Consider the following 23,426-nt stretch of genomic DNA (forward strand, 5'->3'; position numbering starts at 1 on the left):
ACTATCAACGCCAACCCGAAGTGTGGCGAGCGCAGCGGTACGCGTCCTCTGACCTTTTAATACCCCCACTATCCACGTCGGCGTGGAGTAGATTTTATATAGTGTGGCGAGCGCAGCGAGCCACCGAGGCCGAAGCGTGGCGAGCGCACCCGGATACCTGTGAAGCCCGCGAGGGGACGCGTATAGCTGTGAAGGTATCCACGTCCCCTCGTGGGGCTCGCTGCGCTCGCCATGCTTAGGGCTCGGTGGCTCGTTGCACTCGCCACACTATATAAAATCAACTCCACGCCGACGTGGATTGTGGGGGTATGAAAAGGTCGGAGGACGTGTACCGCTGCGCTCGCCACGCTTCGGGTTGGCGTTGATAGTGGGGTGGCGTTAACAATGGGGGCATTTAGCCATCAGGGTGGGAATACAATTAAAAATGGGGTCTGGGGGGCCATTTCACATATGAAACAGGCATCTGGGTGCCTGTACATATAAAAATCGCATCAAATCGCATCGCATGCAATACAATAGCATACAATGCAACAGAGATTTTCTCTTCAAAGAAATTTCAAGGGAAATCGCATCAAATCGCATGCTTAGGGTACTGGCATACAATTTCAACATCGGGCGCCCAGATAAGTCACAAGTACCGAAAATTATGTGACCGTACTGCATAGACATGAGCTTTTTTTTTCAATAAAAGGGATGAAGCGATAAACAAAAGTACAGTACGTTAACAGATGGGGCTTAGACAGACAGACAGACTAGGAGGGGTGGAGGACTCCTCTAAGTTTCTTAAAAACGCTCTGCTGTACTGGGGCAGCCATATTCTTAGTGTCACTTTTCATTAGCAGGAGCAGGGAGAGCCGGGACTGATGCACTGTTGCGGCAGGTACCATCGGTGGCAATATGCTGAGCGGTAAGGGGTGGGGGAGCTGGGAGAGCAGGACCTGGGCAGAAGGCAGCGGGTAACAATAGCCCCACAGCACAAATCTGCTTGCTACTGTAAGCACCTTCCTTGCCACCGCTGGGGCTGTATGCTGTACTTACGCCACTGTGCACACTGTATTGGCCATTGGCATACCGTAATGCCCATTACACATACAGTACTTTATGACACACACCGTAATGCCAATGTACAGTACAGTATGTAGAGTAATGTACAAAAAAGTTTAAAAACAAATCAAAAAATAAACTGGTACAGTATTCTGGTTCGCCGGATACCTGTAATCTAGTATTACTGTAATTACAATACGAACACCCACAGCTAGGGGATTTTGTACACAGCTAAGGGATTTTTTACACAAATACAGTACAGTATACTGTATGACTGAGTCTATGAAATAGTCTATTAATATGCGCAAAAATCCGCGCCCCCCCCCACCTGCGAAAAAATACATTATTTACAGTAGTATTACACACACAGTATTACGGACTAATCCAGTATTTACAGTAGCACAGATTATACGACAATACCCATAGTAGCAGCCTGCAGTAGCCCACCCTAATAGAGTATTGTGATCGCTAGTCGGGGATCTGCGGCCTATACACACCAGGCAATTTTAACACATTGTACAATATTCTAAATGGCGCTATCTCTACTGCACTGTACTGTATGTGGCATCCATGTTGATCCCTAAAATGTCGGAAAATCACGATACCACGTGATCCTATTGCTGTGACTACTTCAATTACAAGTACAGTATGCGAAAAAAATAAATAAAATAAAAAGATGCGAAAGGATCCATTATTTACGGTATTACAACAATATTACGGACAATACCCCAATCCAGGATTTATTACACATTATACGGACAATACCCATAGCGGCAGCCTGCAGTAGCCTAATAAAGTATTCTTATCGCTAGTCGGGGAACTCTGGACCATACACACCAGGCAATTTTCAGATGAAAAGCGTCTAGTGTGTATGATCCTCAAGAGAATCATGCACTGTTCATTATGGTACTTATGGTACCTGAAGCAGAAGTGCAGTAAGGGGGAGGGAAAGTTGATCCTGCCCTAACAAATTTAGCCGGGGATCTGCGTCCCATACACACCAGGCAAATTTAACACATTGTACAATATTCTAAATGGCGCAACAGTATCTCTACTGCACTGTGCAGCCATGTCGATTCCCAACATGGCTGAAAATCACGATATCACATGTGCTCCTATTATGACTGAGCCTGCGAAACAGTCCGTAAACATGAGAAAAACACCGGTCCCCTCGTTTGAGGAAAAAATACGTTATTTACAGTATTACACCAATAGTACTACGGAGAGATCTAGTATTTAGCAGCCTACAGTAGCCCACCCTAATAGAGTATTGTCATCGCTAGTCGGGGATCTGCGTCCCATACACACCAGGCAATTTTAACACATTGTACAATATTCTCAATGGCGCTATCTCTACTGCACTGTGCAGCCATGTCGATTCCCAACATGGCTGAAAATCACGATATCACATGTGCTCCTATTACTGACTGAGCCTGCGAAACAGTCCGTTAACATGAGAAAAACACTGGTCCCCTCGTTTGAGGAAAAAATACGTTATTTACAGTATTACACCAATAGTATTATGGAGAGATCTAGTATTTAGCAGCCTACAGTAGCCCACCCTAATAGAGTATTGTCATCGCTAGTCGGGGATCTGTGGCCCATACACACCAGGCAATTTTAACACATTGTACAATATTCTCAATGGCGCTATCTCTACAGCACTGCACTGAACGTGTAAGCCATCAAAAATCACGATATCACTACTCGATACTGTATACAGTAAGTCTGCGAAATGAGTCTGCGAAACAGACTCTAGTATTTACGGACAATACCCATAGCGGCAGCCTGCAGTATCTGAATACAGTATACACAGCAGGCGATTGTATACAGTAAAAGAGAAAATTTATGGATGGACTTTATGCGCTAAACCTTCGCTGAGGGATATGAAGGAGAGTGGGGGTCACCTTCCCTCACCAGACAGTGAACAAATATGGAAAGAAATTACCAATATATCCCCTAAGCGCTGGTAGAAGTATAATCCTTTTCCTCTCAGATGGTTACCCAAAAAGAGAAAAAAGGAGTACAATAGTGTAATACAGTTTTTATACACAATGTAAATAAATGTTAGCAGATTCGTTTTGATATGACTCGTACCCTTTCCATATGTCTACTGATTTGTAGACAGTAGCGTTTTTGTAAGGGGGCGGTCACGTCACCGGTGCATCAAGCTTTGTATCTTGACCCGTAAAGAGAGGAAGAAAACTGGATGGTGCAATACAGTTTTATTCACTTAAAAAAGTACATAAAAAACAGCGGGATGGACGCTCACCAGATTGTGTGGTCCACACACAAAGATGCAGACTACAAGATGTTGTTACAAATGTGGAGGGTCCCAGGCGTCCCTGATCGTCTCCCAGGTTCCAGTCTCACCCAGCTGTTCTCTCCAATAGCCAACGCGTTTCGAAACACACTGTTTCTTTATCAAGGCATCTGATAAAGAAACAGTGTGTTTCGAAACGCGTTGGTTATTGGAGAGAACAGCTGGGTGAGACTGGAACCTGGGAGACGATCAGGGACGCCTGGGACCCTCCACATTTGTAACAACATCTTGTAGTCTGCATCTTTGTGTGTGGACCACACAATCTGGTGAGCGTCCATCCCGCTGTTTTTTATGTACTTTTTTAAGTGAATAAAACTGTATTGCACCATCCAGTTTTCTTCCTCTCTTTACGGGTCAAGATACAAAGCTTGATGCACCGGTGACGTGACCGCCCCCTTACAAAAACGCTACTGTCTACAAATCAGTAGACATATGGAAAGGGTACGAGTCATATCAAAACGAATCTGCTAACATTTATTTACATTGTGTATAAAAACTGTATTACACTATTGTACTCCTTTTTTCTCTTTTTGGGTAACCATCTGAGAGGAAAAGGATTATACTTCTACCAGCGCTTAGGGGATATATTGGTAATTTCTTTCCATGATTGTATACAGTATTCTGCACCGGGTGCATTTGAACAGTAGGGAAAGAAGGGAAACAGGTTCATTCAGGGACAAATGACTGTACTACTGTATAGTGTACTTACTGCTCCAGCGAGAAGATACTGTACTGTTCTTGCGGAAGGAAGGCAGTATGATGGTAAAGCTTGGTAGAAACAGGAACGCAGCAACAACTTGACTTTGGATTCAGCAGAATGAATAGTCCAGGTGTACAGGTACAATCTCGTGCTTGTATACAGGCAAGAGATGAAGAGACGATCCGTAGCAATTCTACACGGTTTAGATGCAGAAAAACAAACTGGATAGTTTGACAACTTTAGCGTCTGGAGCTGAATTTATTCTGGCAGAGACAAAGGAAAACCTTCATGAAGCTGATAGGTGCATTTGAATTATGTACAATTAGCAGTGAAACAAAAAGGCAGACTGCAATTAACATACTGTATTTTGTATGACTGCAATCAACATCTTATTGTCTGAGGTGTCGGTCTGTGTCTGAGTTTGGAGAAATCTATTGTTGCGGAAAAAAAACGTTCTCTGTAGCGCAGTATGTATGGGTATTAACTATCGTGTACATGGAGGCCTGCCATTGTGAATTTTTGTTTGTGGAAAAGTTTGAAAGAATTTGATAAGCACCAAATACTGTAACTACAGTACCTGTATTGGTTAAAAAAAAAAAAAGTACGTTTAAAAAATGAAAATATATTGTAACCATCTGAGGATCGAACTCCTGATACTGACATAGTGAAGCTGTGCCTCTACCCGCTAGGGCACTGTTGTCTGTGATTATAGCAATAGCAGATGGTTAGCATGGCTTCTGCACCAATCACATACAGTTCATGACCATACAGTACGTCACTGCGGCTGCGAATAAAATACAAAAACTCTATCCGTAAAGTAAGGACAAAATCCGTAGTGTAAAGTACAGTATGATACTGTAGGTCCTCAAATAATGTTTTAAGTAGTCATCCAGCAATAGAAAAGGTTAGCATGGCTTCTGTACCAATTACATAAATGACCGTACGTAGCTGCTTCTGCGAATAAATACAAACACTCTGTACGTAAAGTAAGGACAAGATCCGTAGTGTAAAGTCGTGGCAGCCACTGTTTTGTAGAAGAGATTTTTACGCATGCGCTGTACTGTTTGGGAAAAGTGACATCTGGTGGTCAATGAATGTAACTGCAGGTTACATTTACAAGATTACGTTACGTTATAACGGGACTATAACGCAAGAGCAGGTGCGATCCATGCGCGATTTGCATAGCGCACTTTATGCGCAACGCAGCCACGATGTACTGGGGCATAACTGTATGAGGTGCAATGTTGGGGTTGTTAAAAAAGAAAACCTGTTCAAACTCAAACATGAAGGCATTGGCATATGAGGGGGCCACCGCCGCCCCCATAGCCACGCCCATTAGCTGCAGGTAAAACTTGTTGTTATACAAGAAAAAATTCTTAGTAAGCACCATATCCATGAGCTCGATAAAAAAATTCACATTAGGACCCAAATAAGGAGGGTTATCGGTCAAAAAATGTCTCAAGGCAGATAAGCCATCAGAGTGGGGTATGGCTGTATATAGCGAACATACGTCAATAGAGAACATACATGTATGCTCCCCAAGGCCAGAAAGGCTATTTAAACTTTGCAGGAGTCCCGTGGTGTCTTTAAGGTACTGGGGATGTTGTTGGATACAGTTTTGGAGTTGACTATCCAGATAAATGGAAAGTGGCTGCATCAAAGAATCTCTGGCTGCCACAATCGGGCGGCCAGGTGGGTCCACCAAGGTCTTGTGGACTTTAGGCGTGCAGTAAAACAAAGGGACCACCGGATGGTCAGGTATAAGGGCACGCTGTAATTTATAGTTAATTAATTATATATATATATATATATATATATATATATATATATATATATATATACACACAGGTAGAGACAGTGGCACTCCAGGGGACTTCTCAATAAATGCACAAACACAGTGAAGTTTCCGACGTTTCGGATTTTACTCCATCTTCAAGGAAAAGAACACAGAACATACATAGAACACTCACCTAAATAGGCTCTCACCGGTCCAATTCTGTCAGCCGTCCCACGGCGTCTGCCGCACGTCCTGCCGCAGTCAGTCACGTGATGGAGACGTCATACCATCTCACATCCGGAATCCTGAGCAGGCGTCCAGGTTGCTTGGCAACCATGACGAGTAGGGACCTGGAGATAAACAGAATAGGGCGTGAAATCAACAAACTAAATGTGACAAAAAGGATGTAGAGCAAAATAAAATAACGCAACAGTGTGTATACAATAAAGCAGCAGGCAAGGAGGGAATGTAGATGGAAAACTCAAAGACAAATGTTAAAGAAAGATGTTAAATGAGATCTGTTCGTTTAAGCCTTTGGGGGAAACAGTTTGTAACTTGAAGATCCAACGGGTCTCGAGCTGGAGCAGCCGTCTGTTCCTATCTCCACCGCGCAAATTGTCGGGCACATGATCAATCAGAATATATCTAAGACTCGAGAGATTGTGTTTCAATAAAGCAAAATGCTTAGCGACAGGTTGTTCATTAGGTTTGTTTGCAAGTGCAGCCCTGATCGCAGATCCATGTTGTGCGATGCGCTTTTGAAAAGTCCTGATGGTCTTGCCGACATAGCAAAGTCCACACGGACATTTCAACAGATAGACCACGTGTGTGCTGGTACAAGACAATGCATGATTGATTTTAAATTTGTATCCAGAATGGGGGTGTGTGAAGAATTTTGAGCTGATCAACGCACTGCAGGTAGTGCACCCCGTACACCTGTAGCACCCGCTGGGTTTTTTGTGGGTGCCTGGTGTCAGTCTGGTCGATAGGTCAGTTCTCACTAACCAGTCTCTGATATTGCGACCTCTCGTATAAATCGGCATAAGATGAGTGTTTTTGAGTTTAGACAAATCTTTATCGTTCTGGATGAGCGGCCAGAGAAGTTTGGAAGCAGACGAGATCTGGGTATCACCTGTGTTATAAGATCTCACCCATCCTAGTCTGTCCGGGATGGGGGCATCTCTGTTTATTCTTTTTAAGGTATCGGCTCGTGATAAGGCATCAAGCCTACTCCTGGCTTTAGTAATGGTATCATGTGAGTAACCACGTTTTTTGAATTTTGCCGACATAGAGTCAAGGTCACGTTCTAGCACACTGGGGGAGCTGGTTATCCTTTTCACACGGAGTAATTGGGAAAATGGAAGACCCCGTTTCAGGGCAGGTGGGTGATGACTCTGGGCTTGCAGCAGCATGTTTCTGTCGGTGGATTTGGAGTAGATCGATGTCTCAATGGCACCATTTGTAATTTGAATGCATACATCCAGGTAGTTCACAGACGTTTGGCTCATCGTATATGTGAACTTAATAGGACAGTCCATATTATTAATGCTGTCAATGGTGGAGATGAAACATTCTTGTGAGCCAGTCCAGAATACTAGGACATCGTCGATGTACCTTTTATAGAAAAGAATCGATGGTGAAACATCGTCAGTGAAGAACAGGGATTGTTCAAGGTCTGCCATATAGGCATTAGCATACGATGGGGCCACTGGGGACCCCATTGCACATCCAGAACACTGCTGATAGTATCTCTTGTTGAACAAGAAAAAATTGCGGTTGAGGGTCAAAGATAGTAGTTTGATGAATAAATCGACTGGAGGTCCAAAATAATGGGGGTTATCACACAGTAGTTTGCGCACAGCTACCAGACCCCCATCATGAAGGATACTGGTATATAGGCTGCAGATGTCTAGGGTGATCAGCCATACACCTGTCGGTAAGTTGCTGAGCGTCGACATGGCAAGGAGAAGGTCTGTAGTGTTTTGCAGGTACGTGGGTGTATTTTTAATACACGGCTGAAGAAAAAAATCCAGAAAACTGGACACAGGACTATATAGAGAGTCACGTGCCGAAATTATCGGCCGCCCGGGTGGGCGCAAGGGGTTCTTATGAACCTTTGGTAGGCAATACAAGATGGGGGTCTTAGGGAACTCTGAGGTAAGGTAAGCTTTTGACATTGTCAGGTAGAGTTTTTGCAACAGTCGCTTCATTGATAATACAGTTGAGTTCTTTCTTGTACTTTTGCGTTGGATCATGAGACAGAAGGAGGTAGACATTGGGGTCATCCAATTGGGAATAGACCTCTTGTTTATAATCTTCCAAGTCCCATACCACGATGCCTCCCCCCTTGTCGGCAGGGAGTATCATGATATCGTCATATGTTGATAGATCTTTGAGGGCTCTCCATTCATTAGGCGATAAATTAGAATGGCGAGGCTCACTCTGTTCTTTGAGGTAAGTGTCGACATGTGCTTCCATCGTTTTTATGAAGCTATGAATAGAAGTGTTGTGGGATTGGGGATCAAACGTCGATTTTTGCTTGAACATGTCATATACTGAAAAAGTTCTGGGGACAGTGACTCGATCCTCACGGTTAAAATATTCCCTGAGCTTCAGGTTTCTGTTAAGACGGGTGGTCTCGATTTTCCAGTTTAAATCCTGGAATTGATTGGTCGGTACAAATGACAGACCATGGTCTAGTACTGCCAATTCTGTAGGGGTGAGGGTTCTTTTAGAAATATTGAAAATCAAGTCCGTTTGCCTCGGGCCCGATTTTTCAATTCTCCTGCACTGGCCGCCGCGTCTGGGGGGGATGGCGTCTTTTTTGAGGAGGGCTCTGGTTTTTACTCCTAGTGGGGGGCGCTTGGAGTTTTTTGAAGTTGAGGGGCGCTCGTTAGATTCATTGGCCGAAGATGCTGATTCACTATTTGTGTCGGCTTCAGTATTAGATCGATTTCCTCGACGTCGGAAGCGGTTGCGTCTATATTCAGCAGGTTTGTGGGGGCCAGAGAGCCATCTGTAAACATTTTGTTCCTGATAGTCTTTGTTTACAGTGTCGAATTTATTTTTCTTAAAGGCGATGAGCTCTTTTTTGAAGATCGCTAGCTGGGAAGCTAGTTTGTTCAACCAATCGCCCGGCTGATCAGCAACCAATAAGTTGAGGTGTTTGTGCTCATATTCAGCAATTTTAATCTTGATGGCATCCATCTCCTGCGCTGCCTCGCTGATGACAAGGGTCATAAGATCAAACGAGCAGATATTCAAAACGGCGCACCACTTCCTGCAAAACTCGTTATTATAGCGCCCAATGGTCGGGGTATTCCTTATACGGAATCCCCTCGGAATCTTCTTTTCACGGAAGTATTCCGAGAGGGTTACCCCATGGAGGAGGAGCTCCGTTTCCTTTTTCTTCATTTTGAAGATGTTGTTATAAATGTCCTCTGCTGAAGGATCGCCTTCAAACTCAGTCAGACGTTGGCTGAACAGGACTGAGGAAGATTCATCCTCCGAGAAATGTAATCTCTCACCCAGTGGCAGAGTAGGTCATTGGAAACTGTCACTGGACTGATAATCATGTGGAGGCACTGCCATATCCACTCGGTCCTTGTGGTACTGCAGTGAACGTTACAGACGTGTGACACCCAAGTGAAAGTCTATCGCAGCACGGTGTGTTACAGCACGGGCTGCAATGGCACAAAAGCGTCGGAAACTTCACTGTGTTTGTGCATTTATTGAGAAGTCCCCTGGAGTGCCACTGTCTCTATCTGTATTCTATCCCGCTGAGTGCAGCACCCGGGCCGTTGCTCTTTGTGTTTCCTGGAGTGCCAGCATCTGTCTACATATATATATATATATATATATATATATATATATATATATATATATATATATATATATATATATATATATATATATATATATATATATATATATATTAGAAGGAAGGCTGCGGCACTCAAGAGACTTGTTTTTAAATATTATATTATCCATATGAACATGTCGGTCATCACCAGCATTTTCCTCAATGTATACCTTTACAGTAAAACAAATCAAACAGGCATGCGTTGAATACACAGAGCTCATATACCCACTTACCCTTCTAGTCGTCCAGCAGTCTGGTGTGGTGCATCTCTGGTCAGTCTCACTGACCCACCAGATGCCTTAAACTGACATAATCTAAGCACATCTGCGTCCATTGCAACAGGACACTGGTTCATCCGATGACGCCCTTGGCCACCGGAACGACCTAGCAGGTAATACAATACATAGTTACTATTATCTATGTAACATTATATGACAATAAACATCAGAGAACAATTAAATGAACTATGTCATAAGAATAAGTTACCATTTAAACATTCGTTCAGTTCCGAAGGGTCTACCGTTTGCAGGTGATGTATCCAAATAGACTTTAATTTTAATAGATTTTAATCACGATCACCTCCTCATATGTTACATGGAATATGATTAATTATAATGTGTTTGAGATCAAAGAGGATATGATTGGCTTCCAGGAAATGTCTTGCTACTGGCTGATCGCCTTTTTTTTTTCTTTCTCATTTATATTTCTTTATTATATCAGGTTTTCATATAACAATCAAAGGGATACACAATCCTCTTAAAAACATACAAAGCCTAAAGAAAAATACAAAAAATACAGAAAAAACAGTACAAAAAACACACAAGACTTAACAGTGACAAGACGTAATATCGTCTTAATCAATGTTTTCCTATTTTATTTTATTTTTTATTTATTTATTTTTTTAAAATACATATCTATTTTATTTTTTAATACATTGGTTATGGCACAGCGATGAAGCGCCATTCTATCTCTCAAAGGCCTAATAGTCTTCCCCGCATAATATAAATTACATGGACAAATTATAACATATATATAATGTGTGGATAAACATGTAAGAACATGCTTTATTTGATATACCTAGTCGCTATGGGGATGCTTGAAATTATTTGGCATTATCACATTTCTACACATTGTGCATGTAGCAGCCAGGGGGTTTGCTCAAAAATGTTGGTGCCTGCATGTTAGAAAATCCTGTGATGTCCGTATTCATTACGGTATTCCATATGCTGCTGCCATTGTTTCTTTTATTCTAAAGCATGGAAGTTGTTTATTGCTTGCAACAATGGGCCATAATGCATGAGTAGCTCTATTAACTATGGAACTGTCTGTATTGAATTATTTATTCCAAGGGATATGCGCCTTCTGTGATGTTTTCTGTCTGGGTTGTAAAAGTTCCTCTCATATACTCTGGAAAAGAATTTCTCTATAACTGTTTCTTCCTTCATCCCATTCTTGTATAGTACTTGAGATACGTGCTATGCGCATCATTTGGGATTTTAGGAGGCCAGTTTTTAAAGCTTTAGGGTGATAACTTGATTCGGATAATAAATTGTTTCGGTCAGTGGGCTTAGAATACACACTCGTATGTAGTTGTATTACATCCCAAAACTAATTGATCCTTTTGGGATTTTTGATTTCCATATTGGGGCATGGTCACTTTTAAAGTTTTTAACTTTTAATTTTGATCCACCTTTTTTATATATGTTTTTGTCTCCAATTTGTTTGCATTGACAGACAGCTCTATATACAGAAAGTTATTGTGGGTAGAGCTATGCGTGTTGTACCATATATATTCAATTGAAAATTAGTGTGAATAAATCAAGTGAGTTTAAATCCCCCCTCTCAAATAACAACTCATCAATATATCTGCCATAGAGGACCAGGTTCACCCGGAATCTGTTACCCCACACATGTTCCTCCTTGAAGACACCCATGTAGAGGTTAGCAAGTCTTGGGGGAAAATTTGTCCCCATGGCATTTCTATAATATAAACTTAATTGAGTGTATTAATTCACATAGACATGTCAACATATTTTAACCAGATCATTTCTGATCAATTTAATCCCTAGTTGGTCTGGGATATTGGAGGTGCAGGTTGTAGTGCTCCTTCCACTCTACTTCTCATCATATTTAGGAACTGTTTCACATCCTTAATGTACTCTAGGACTTCAGATTCTCTGAGACTTTGCAAATATTGATCCACAAAAGACGATACATTATTAGTGAATTCATAGAATGACCTGGGGGATTGTAGAGTGACTTTGGGGGAAAGTAAAATGTGTGAGTGACTGGGTGTGTATTAGTTAAAAAGTGAAAAGTGTCTCTGGATATAGCTCCATCCATCAGAGCACAATCTAGCAAGTCTAATTTTTTTTTTGTAAAGGGCGGTGGGAATTCCATCCAAACACACAAATCAATCTTTAAGTTGTCTGTTTCTTGTATGTAGTGTATGGTGTTAAGGATTACAATCCCACCACCCTTGTCTGCTGGTTTAATCGTGATACTCCAATCTGCACGTAAACATTTGAGGGCCTTTAGCTCACCCTAATTATTATGAGGTTGGCTTCCCCCCTGTCAACACAGACATCCCAACACAGACAGCCGGGTTCCCGATGGCCACCCGCTATTTTCCCTTGTGGGGGTCCACAACCCCCATAGAGGGAGAATACAATAGGTGTCTCACATAGCTAGCCACCGTGCCTGCAAGGTCTGGTTCTGGCCAGTTGGGGTCCCGACATCGGGATAATGACTGTCAGGATCCCGACTGTCGGACCCCTATACCACACCCTTTCCAACACTATAAGGATACAAGCTGGATGACCTATTCCCTTACACAGAAGATGTTTGTATTCCCCGGCCATTTTGGACAGAAAGTAGTTTGTATTAATAACAGAGCAGATATCATCACAGCCTGATGAGATCAGACCATGAAGCATTACAACAATACAACCATGGCAATTATAATGACCCATTAAGTGTATTTTATAAGCTTTTTTTTTATTTTTGTTGAATGATGTATGATGAATATTCCCTTTCTACTGATTACACACAATATAACTCATTATATAACCACAAAGTACAATGTAAACCATATACAATTAAACAATTTTATTTCAAATAAAAATTTTTTTTTTTTAAGCAAAAACAAACCTTTTCTCACATAGTCCATGCCAGGATAATGAGTAGTAGAACTGTAATTTCCATGTGTACCCGAATCCCTACATTCGGCAAACACACCAGAAAGGAGGAGAAATAAGTACTTTATTTTACAAACCACACACACAAGGTGCAAATGCACTCCAAATTACAATATAACAAATGAAATAACATTGGGTCAAGGACAGAAAAGGGTACTCTTGCCAGGGGCACTAACCGACTATTAATTTAAATGTAACTTTTAATAATTAATGAGTTAAAATACATGCACAAGGTAAAAGGACATACAAGTAACACAAACAACTATAGTTGACTATAGAAGACTATAGTCATATATTTATACCCCGGTGTATACATATGGAATGACCCTTATTTTGTGTATTACAGGCAAATGCCAGAAAAATGGTCGACAATATACCCTGCTGGATTGGAATGCATAGATAATTACTTTGTATTAGGATGGCAAATATATACAAAACCTGATGCCACAATTTTTTCAAAGAATTAACCATTACATCATAATTTAAAGTTAGTGGAACAACTTCCATTAAATCATTACTATTATATAAATATCCAGTTCTTAATGTATCAGATTCAGATAAAGCAGTGTATTCCCATGGTCTAATTGTGAACACCAGGTGATAATGTACCTAGTTTATAGATCTTATGGGCCTTACACTATAATAGTTTTTGTGACTGATCACCTTGCCTGATAGAGGGGGAAAGCTGCTTGCTGGTGTTTCTGCGCACTGAGTGAGTTTTGTTTGGACTAGCTGCAAAGCACTTGGCGCAGTCTGACTCAAACTGTCCTGGTTAGTTAACATATACAAAAAATTGGGGTTTGTGCTGAGCTCTGTCCCTATGCGTCTAGTTTTTCAGTCAAACTTAATTGATACATCAGGTTGTGACACAATTGTAGGTTGCAACAATACTTTGCTTAATAAAAATGAAGAATTAAATGAGTTACAGTCTGCAGTATTCTGCATTAATAAATGTCTAGGCTAAATGCAGGTATGGACACCGTGTCCCCAATATTTGTGCACCAGGCTCTCAGCCCGTCTTGCCAAATGATTGCGGGGGGGGGGGGGGTCCCCTAGTTCGCCTAGTTCGCCTGAAATGATAAACCATGTCCACTTTTCCTTTTGCAGAAAAAAGGTATAGTATATTTTACAGTTCAATGTCCGTATCTGAGTGCGGCGTCCCGCAAGTCAGATATATGTGATGATATCTTCAGGTACCCCTTTATGCTGCCGTGGTGAATGTGCGGGCTTTCAGGAGAGGGGGTGGATGGTGCAGTTTAGGGTTGCCAGTTTTGCAGTGTGCCTGGTGCCGTCCGATCACCGCACCCGTGTAGTTCACACAGCGTGCTGCGGTCACAGCTTATTGCCAGTGCTGCATTGTATCAGATGATGGGAACACTTCGCCCTGGCCAAGTGCCTCGGCGTGTGCACTGCGTCCCACCAATCTGACTGGGTACCCTCCTGCCTCTCTTTCCATCCCTGCTTTCTACTTACCCTCTCCTCACGATCGGTCCATCTGTTCAGTGTCTTCCGGTTGCCAGCCCGTTTGCCTTGTCTTCCAGGATTTCACTGCGGTCGGAGTGAGTCGGTGCGGGTAGGGGGTCCCGGTTCCTGGATAATGTCAGTAGGTGTTCAACGCATTTCAGCTCAAGGAGCCTTCTTCAAGGAAGTTGACTTGTTTGGTGCCTTGCTAGTTTAAATGCCCCTCTTTGCGCTGTGATTGGTCTTGATTCTCACTTGTTTATTGGTGCATTCATGTGTCAATCATTAGTCTGTAAGGTTCAGCTTCACGTAACCAATCTGCCTTTGCTCTCACTACAATGATTCCTAATGGTCCATTTGTATGTCCGTCAGCTGTTGTTTGACTTCATTTTAGTGACGGTTTTTATCTCTCTCTCTGCATACATTCATGTTTCTATTGTTATTTGTACTGTATGCTCACATCCATTTTTCTAAGTGTCTGGATGGTTATTCAGAGATAGTTTAAGATAGTCGCTCTCTATCTCTATATGTGCACTTAGTCTCTAATTGCTCTTTTTAGGCATGTTGTACTCAAGAAGTCTATTTTTTTACAAATGACTGTTTTTACCTCATTGTCCAAGTTTAACCCTCTAGGTGCAAATGATCATACATCCATTTCAGTTCTGATTTATTGAGTTTGTGGGTATAGTCTCCCCCTCGACAGTTTGGATGTATTACTTCTATACCTATGAATTTTAGGGATTGTGGGTCACTATCATGGTGCATTTTGAAATGGTTTGAGAGGTTGTGATCCTCATAACCGCGTTTTATATTTCTAATGTGTTCGTAGATTCGGTCTTTCAGGTTGTTAGTTGTACGGCATATGTACTGTTTGTTGCAGGCACACTCTAACAGGTAAATGACCCCTTTGCTGTTGCATGTAATCTCTTGTTTTATTTTATAAACTTTGCCTTTCATGTTTTATCTGAATGTTGCGATTGGTTTGGTAGATTTCTGATGTTGGTTCCTGCATCCTATACATTTTTGTCTATAGTGGTCTGAATTTTAGATTTTGGTGGGATATGGTTTTTGGTGAGTTTTTGTTTTAGATCTGGGGCTTTTCTGAACGTCCGTTTAGGTATTTGTGGTACGTGATCGGCTAAAGTTTCATCTTCTAATAACAGGGGCCAGTGTTTTTTCTCAAAATCTTTCTCCGTTGATTGGATTGTTTTGAGTATTGTGTTATGAAGGGTATCTTTCATTATTTGGTGTTCATTTTTTGTTTTATACTTGAGTAGGTCACTGCGTTCTGTCTGTCTCATTTGTTGGAATGCTGTCTCAATGGTTTTTTCTTCATATAATTTTTCTCTGAATTGGGTAGTCAATTGTTCCCCTTGTTCTATATAATCTGTCATTTTGGAGCAGTTGCGTCTAAGTCGTGTAAGCTGACTTTTGCGTATTGAATTAGCCATCTTGGATGGTGCCAGCTTGTTGATATTATATAACTATTTACATCTACTTCTTTTTTATATGTCTTGGTCTGTAACTGAAAGTCTTCTATGTAAATGCTTAGGTCTAAAAAGTTGACGCTGTCCTTACTGTAGTTGGTAGTGAATACTACAGGAAATGGTTCTCGTTAATGTTCAGTTGTGATATGAAGTTTCTCAATGATGGTTTGTCCCCTCTCCAGATAAAGAATAGGTCATCTATGTACCTCGTCCAGAGCACGAGATTCGCCTCCAGCTCACGCCTCCCCCAGATGTGCCGATCCTTTCACCAGCTCATAAAGAGGTTAGCGTAACTGGGGGCGAATTTCGTGACCAACGCTGTCCCCATGATTTGTAAATATAACTCGTTCTCAAACCAAACTTAGTTATGTTTGAGTATGAACTCTATGCTGCTGCCGATGAAGTGATGTGACATCTGATGTAACTAGCCACAGGCTACTGTCCCATTTGATATTTTGCAGTTTGTCTAGGATGTGGGTTGTGTCTAGCAGATAAAATTTTTGTTTTTGGACGTACGGTTGTAAAAAGGTGTCTATGTATTGGGATAAGTTGGATGTCAATGAGTTTATTCCTGAAATTATGGGACGGCCTGGTGGGTTGGATGAGTCTTTATGAATTTTTGGAAAATAATAAAAAAAATGGTATTACTGGGTGTGCTACGTGTAAAAATTGTTGTTTTTGTTGGTTTAATATGCCTATTTTTTGAATTTTGTAGTGGGGTCTTGTTTTAATCTGACGTACAGTATGTACTTGTGTCTTCTAGGACTCTATGTGACTCTTTTAGGTAGTCAATCTTGTTCAGGATTACTATTCCTCCCCCCTTGTCTGCTGGTTTAATTATCTAAATAACTAGAGGCATAGGGACAGAGCTCAGCACAAACCCCAATTTTTTGTGTATGAGTGATAGAGGGGGAAATATGATCAATAATAATGAACATCATTGTCATCAAATGATGGCCTGCAGACAGGGCCGGACTGGGACCAGAAATTGGCCATGGCATTTTGAGCACAAAGGCCCTCCTGCAGAAGGCAGGATCCTTGCGTGGCAAAAAGGGGGCGTGGTCTCATGGAAAGGAGGTGTGACCTCAGAAAAAGGAGGCATTACACATTATTGAACACATCATAATGCCCATTACACGTTATGGAACACACCGTAATGCCCATTAAAGAATATAAAATAATCTGGACCCTACAGGCTGCTCCATGTGTATAATAACAGGACACAATTGGCTGTTCCCCCTGTATGATGACAGAACGGCACAGGCTACTCCATCTGTATAATAACAGGAAATCACAGGCCGCGCTCCGCCTGCACAATAACTGGACACCACAGGCTGCTCCCCCTGCACAATAACAGGACTTAAGTCAGGACACCACAGGCTTCTCTCAGAGAAGTTCTCTGTGAGAAGCCTGTGGTGTCCTGACTCCTCAGTCCTGTTCTCCCCCTGTACAAATGCTATTTACCTGAGTCTGTGAAGCTGATTTAGGATGGACACTGAGGCTGCCTGCAGCCGGAAGTATGGTGCCCAGATAGGGTCACACTGCACAGGGCCCAGATAGGGTCACAGTACCAGCAGCTAAGTGTCACTCAAACTATGGTAACATGTGAGCAGCAAATATGTAATAAAAAATTCCGCTATCACTCTTCGGGTTCTGCCTCCAGACCAGAGAATGCATCTTAAGGCTTTTCAGCCATTGCACCAGCTTAAAGCACAGCTGCAGCCACAAAGGTATCAAGGATCAAGCATAATCCAAAATATTCCCCCCACACAGGACAGGATGGACTCTGCAGTAACCTGGTGCTATTGTTGCTGAGCAGCGCCACCTTGTGGTTTGGGTGAACTGTGCAGGCAGGGGATATATATCCTCCTGCACTGAGACAGGTCCTCAGTGCAGGATGCCAGCGGCCATTTTCCAGAAGCCGCGGCTATATACTTAAAGCCGCGGCCAGCTGAACAGAGAGAAGAGTCCGAGCCACCTCCAGTGGCAAGCAGGACTCAAATTCGGCCCACCTGACCATCGGCCCTTCTGGCATTTGCCATAAGTGCCAGATGGCCAGTCCAGCCCTGCCTGCATGTAAGATTGGTCACTCTATGGTGGCATTAATAAATGATCAATGCATTACCATTCTATCCCTTAAAGTCCTTTTTGTTTTGCCAACATACAGTAGCTTAACCAACAGGGATGGTAAAAATATATATTTGATTGAGCATGTGAGTCTGAAGTTAATGATCATCATCTTTCCCATTATGTGGGCAATTAAATTTATGTCCAGTGGTGATATATCTGCATGTTAAATAATTTAGTCATTTAAAACACCCATTTCTAGATGCCGAACAATAAGTCTATACTGTTTGATGGTATAGCCCAGTGATACCTATTTTTTTTTTGTATTACCCAATCTTAAAAGAATGCCTATGGGTATAACTTGGCATATCATCTAACTGGTCCAGATTCAATGCCTTATCTGTTTGTACAAATGGCCATAGGCATTTAACAACTCATCTGTTTATAATGATTTACCCATGGAAATCTTTCTTACTATTTTAAATATTCTGGTTTAAGAGAGGTTCTCTTGGAACTGCCAGGGACTTTGTTCAAATCAGCTGTTTTTATTTAAGTTGCATACATCATGTGCGGCTGTGCCGACTTTTCAATGCCGCAGAGGGCATTTTCCTCAAGGCGCACAACAAATGAAAAAACATATAACAAGCAGCCGCTGTGAATCGGTAGTACATTTATACTTACATTCCTGCAGAGTCATGGCCGGCAGCAGAGAGTGGCTCGGTCTCCACTTCCGCATGCGGCTGTGTCCCCGTCCACTGACGTCATCTCTGCTTGTCAGGAGCGCCCGGCAACCTAACTCATTGCCATGGTCACTCTCTACAACAATTAGGATGCGTCCCCAGCTGCCGTATCCATGATCAAAAGGATGAATCTATGGAGCAGACACAGGGAGATTAAACATACAAGAATGCTTCTGTAAACTGAATAAATCAGTCACTTGTCAGCAACTGTGTGATGCAACGGAATACATGGCATAAACTCATAAACACAAAGTCCAGTTTAAACGTTCATTCAGGCTGCCCGGTGATACTGTTTGCAAGCGGAATATCCACTTGCTCTCCAGTCTCAATAATGCCCCCCACGATCACCCCCTCTGTGAGACATTGGGACGTGATCTATGAGAATGAATTTTAGGTCATTTAAGGAATGTTTAAGGTCCCTAAAGTGTCGGGCCACAGGTTGGTCCGCTTTGCCCTTAGATAATGCTGCCTTGATGGCAGACCGATGGAGGGCCATCCGCTCCCGGATGGTCCTAATGGTCTTGCCCACATAATGCATCTTGCAGGGACAATATGCCAAATAAATGACATGGGTGGTAGTACATGTCAAAATATGAAGGATTTTTAATTTGATGTCCTTGGAGGGATGGCTAAATTCTTTAACTGCTTGTAAGGACTTGCAGGTGGTGCACTGAAGACAACGATAGCACCCCGGTGCTCTTGTGAGAAAGGTAGTTGTTCCAGACTCTGGTGCCTTGAAGTTGGTGATGTCTGTGAGGGACCACCATGTCTCGGATGTTACGGCCTCTAGTGTAACAGGCCATAGGTCTAGTTGACTGTAAAGATGGAAGTTTTTTATCTGTCTTCACTATTGGCCATAGTGCATTTGTTTCTCTCTAGACCACAGTGCTAGAGGTGTTAAAGGTCTGTTTCCATGGTAATACACTGGCGGTATCCTTCTGTTTCCATTCAATCAGTTTCTCCCTAGGCATCTTCAGTACTTCATCCCTAGTTTTGTGCAATTCCTGCAAATCATACCCCCTGGCACAGAATTTATCAACGATTTCTTTAGTACTCGCCTCTGCTGCTTCCTGAGAGATTCATATTCGCTTTGCTCTCATTAGCTGGGATTTGGGTAAGCCCCTTTTAAGGGGTTTGGGATGATAGCTGGAGGCCAAAAGGAGCGTGTTGCGGTCTGTGGGTTTCGAATATATCCCTGTTTGCAACCGACCATCAACAATTGATACCTGAATGTCCAGATAATGAATTGACGACAATTGTATGTCGTAGGTGTATTTTATCGGGCCACTTCTGGCATTGATAGTTTTTATATATGTTTCCAGTGTCAGTTGGTCCCCGGTCCACAGGATGAATAAATCATCTATGTAGCGCACGTAAAGTGCGATGTGCTCTGTGATGTTCTGGTCTGAGAAGAATGTCTCCTGTTCTTCTGCGAACATAAATATATTTGCGTAACTCAGAGCTACGTTGCTCCCCATGGCACACCCGCTGGATTGAAGGAAGAATTTGCCATCATATATGAAATAATTCCTGTGGAGAATCAAATAAAGGAATTGTAGGAACAAATTATGATCTAATTCTGTTACCTTTTCCTTTTTCCAGGAATTGTTTCATGGTCTGTATCCTTGCCGTATGCGGGATTGATGTATACAGACTGCATACGTCCATCGTCACTAGCAAAGACCCTGTCGGTATTGCGGTGACCTGTTGTAGTCTCAGTAAAAATTCTGTCGTATCTTTGATGTACGTGGTCTGCTTCTGTACATGAGGTTTTAATATGTTGTCAAGTAGCATAGACACTGGCTGGTAAAGGGATTGTCGGGCTGAAATAATGGGTCATCCTGGTGGACAGGTAGTGCTTTTGTGAATTTTTGGGACGGTGTATATAATGGGTATTACCTGATGATGTTGTGTAAGAGCTTGGAATAGGAAATCATTAATGAGATGTTGTTCCAAGGAGGTATGTAGATCGAGTTCCCGTTTGTACATTGTGGTTGGATCCTGGTGAAGCAGTTCATATACTGTATGGTCCTGCAGTTGACGCTCAATTTCATCTTTATACAGTAAATTCTGTATGACAATAGCACCGCCCATATCCGCCGGTCTGATAATATCCCTGTACTCACTGAGATCTTTCAGGGCTTTTGCTTCGGGTCCAGACAGGTTGCGGTGCAAGATGTTAGTAGCAGAATTATAACGCGTAACTGCATTGTCCACCAGTCTCGTGAAAGTTGAAATTGAGGCATTACTGGATGGGGGATCGAATGTTGAAGTGCTTTGTTGTCGGATTACTTGCTGGAACCGGAAGGGAGTTGGTGGTGCCTTATGCTGGAAGAATTCTTTCAGGCAGAGGTTGCAATTAAATCGATGTTTATCTATTTCCCACTGGACCTCGTTGAACTTATTGGTGGGAATGAATGTAAGTCCTTTATTTAACACAGACCTGTAGTCAGGACTCTAGATGACATTTTGAAAATTAAGTTTTCTGTCCGGTGTTTAGAACGCGTTTCCCTCTGGTTTTGGCCCCACCCTGCGGTGTCTGGGAGCCGTCATCTGTGTCATGGACTACGAAGTCCCTATCGGAATTTGATGTTGCTGTTTCCCTCTGGCGGTTTTCATGTTTTTGAGAATGATCAGAATCACTAGCTAACGTATGGGACTCCACCTCAGACAAGGCTCTCTCAAATCTACCAGTACGCCTATTTCTATTCCTAGCATTATTCCTCCAAGAACATTTAGGTTCATTACCCTGTATCCAATTGTACACTCTCATTTCCTTATAATTGTCCTTAACAAGTTTATATTTACTTTTCTTGAAAGCTAATAACTGAGCACGAAATGCATTCATTTAATCTTCCAATCTAACAGTCAGATCACCAGATGGGTCAGATTTCTAAAGAACAATATATACACATATATACGGGGGATGCAGTTACTTTGCCGGCGGTCGGGATCCCGGCGGTCGGAATCCCGACACTGGAATCCCGACCGCCGAAATCCCGAAACTTTCTCCCTCTGTGGGTGTCCACGACACCCATAGAGGGAGAATAAAATAGCGTGCCGAGCGTAGCGAGGCACCGGGCCCGCTGCGTGGCGAGCGCAGCGAGCCCGTAAGGGGGGGCGATCCATGTCCCCCCCTTGTCGGGATTTCGGCGGTCGGGATTCCAGTGTCGGGATTCCGACCGCCGGCAAATCGTATCGGATCCATATACGGACATATACGCATACGGACCTATGTAATCTAACCTTTTGTCCTAACATTGATTGTTGAAGGTATATTATACAGGGTTATTCTTGAGAGGACTCTATTACAAGAAAGGATACTACCTTCCATCTATATTTTAATTTAAACCTTTTGGGATTAAGGTATTAAGTGTAAAAATCCAATAACTTTCAAATTTTGTTAGAGCAAGTTCCCTATCTGCTCCTCCTAGGGTCTATTCTAATATGTTCAAGTACTGTTAAAGAATAGTTCTCTTTGGAAAATTTGGAGTTATGTTTTATCAGAGATATGTCCGGATAGGCTGTGCAGTTGAAACTTATTTTTTATATTCAGCATGTGCTCTTGAATGCGGATCTTAAGTTGCCTTTTGGTTTTCCCAACATATGTAAGTCCACAGTTGCATTTGATCCTGTATACGACATAAGTAGTATTAGAGGTATAGGTTGAGTTCAGTTTATAAACATGATTTGTTTCAGTTTTATAACTGAAAGAATTTTTTTTCCATGTGTTTACAACAGATACATTTGTTACATGGTAAGCATCTATTGGACTTACTTAAAAAGTTGCTTCTGGATGTTGGGCCAAAGTTGGCAACTTTGAACTTACTTGGTGCAATAATGCTTTTAAGGTTTGTCGCTATGCGAAAAATAATTGTGGGTTTAAATGGCAGAGATGGTCCTAAGTTTGGGTCCTTAAGCAGTATATTTCAGTGTCTTTCCAAGACATTACGTTATTTCTCCTATTATATTGTGTTTATAAAGGGTTGATTATTCTTCGCAGAGAACATTGGTTCTTGTATTTTACCCAGTAAGAGCTCATCTCTGTTTTTGCTGAATGCTTTTGTTTGATCTTTAATCATTCCCTGATTGTAGCCTCTTTCGATTAAGTGTTCTTCCAGAGTAGCAACCTTTTTGCCCAGTATTCTTGATCTTCAGTACAGTTTCTTCTCAATCTTAAAAATTGAGAGAATGTGACATTATTTTACATTTTGTAAGATGGCAACTTGTTTGAGGTAGGCCACATTCCTAGGTGATTGAGAATACAAAAACCCTGAGCCTAGGTAGTGGTAATGAATCTTTTATGTCCAATTGGAATGCAATATTATACGACTGTTCAATAAAACTCATTTCACTCAACATCACTGAAAGAAAAAAAAACTGTTTGCATCTACAGTACAACTTTGAAATAATTATTGGAAGTGATTTTTTTTGTCCAGGAGTACCCATTTGTATGAGGTCCATGTAGTACATCTGTGTACGATCCATTTTGTAATTTTACCACCATAGATGTTATTGTGTAAATTGGTGATTAAATCATCAATCTGAGATGGCTCATTTTGCAAAATTAGTAACAGGTCATCAATATATCTCTGATATAGTGTCATCTTGGATCAGTCTCTCTTTTGTCTTCCAGAATAAGGGCAATGGTCATTATATTGAATGACGTTCGGTTCTGTACATTTTGTCATGCTGGTTCCAATTGTGTACATGCCCACAGATTTCTATCTCTAAAAAAATTATTTAGTTTTTTGGATATAATCTTCTT

Source organism: Crinia signifera, chromosome 6 (genome assembly GCF_055691185.1).
Source record: "Crinia signifera chromosome 6, ASM5569118v1, whole genome shotgun sequence".
Taxonomy (NCBI): Eukaryota; Metazoa; Chordata; class Amphibia; order Anura; family Myobatrachidae; genus Crinia; species Crinia signifera.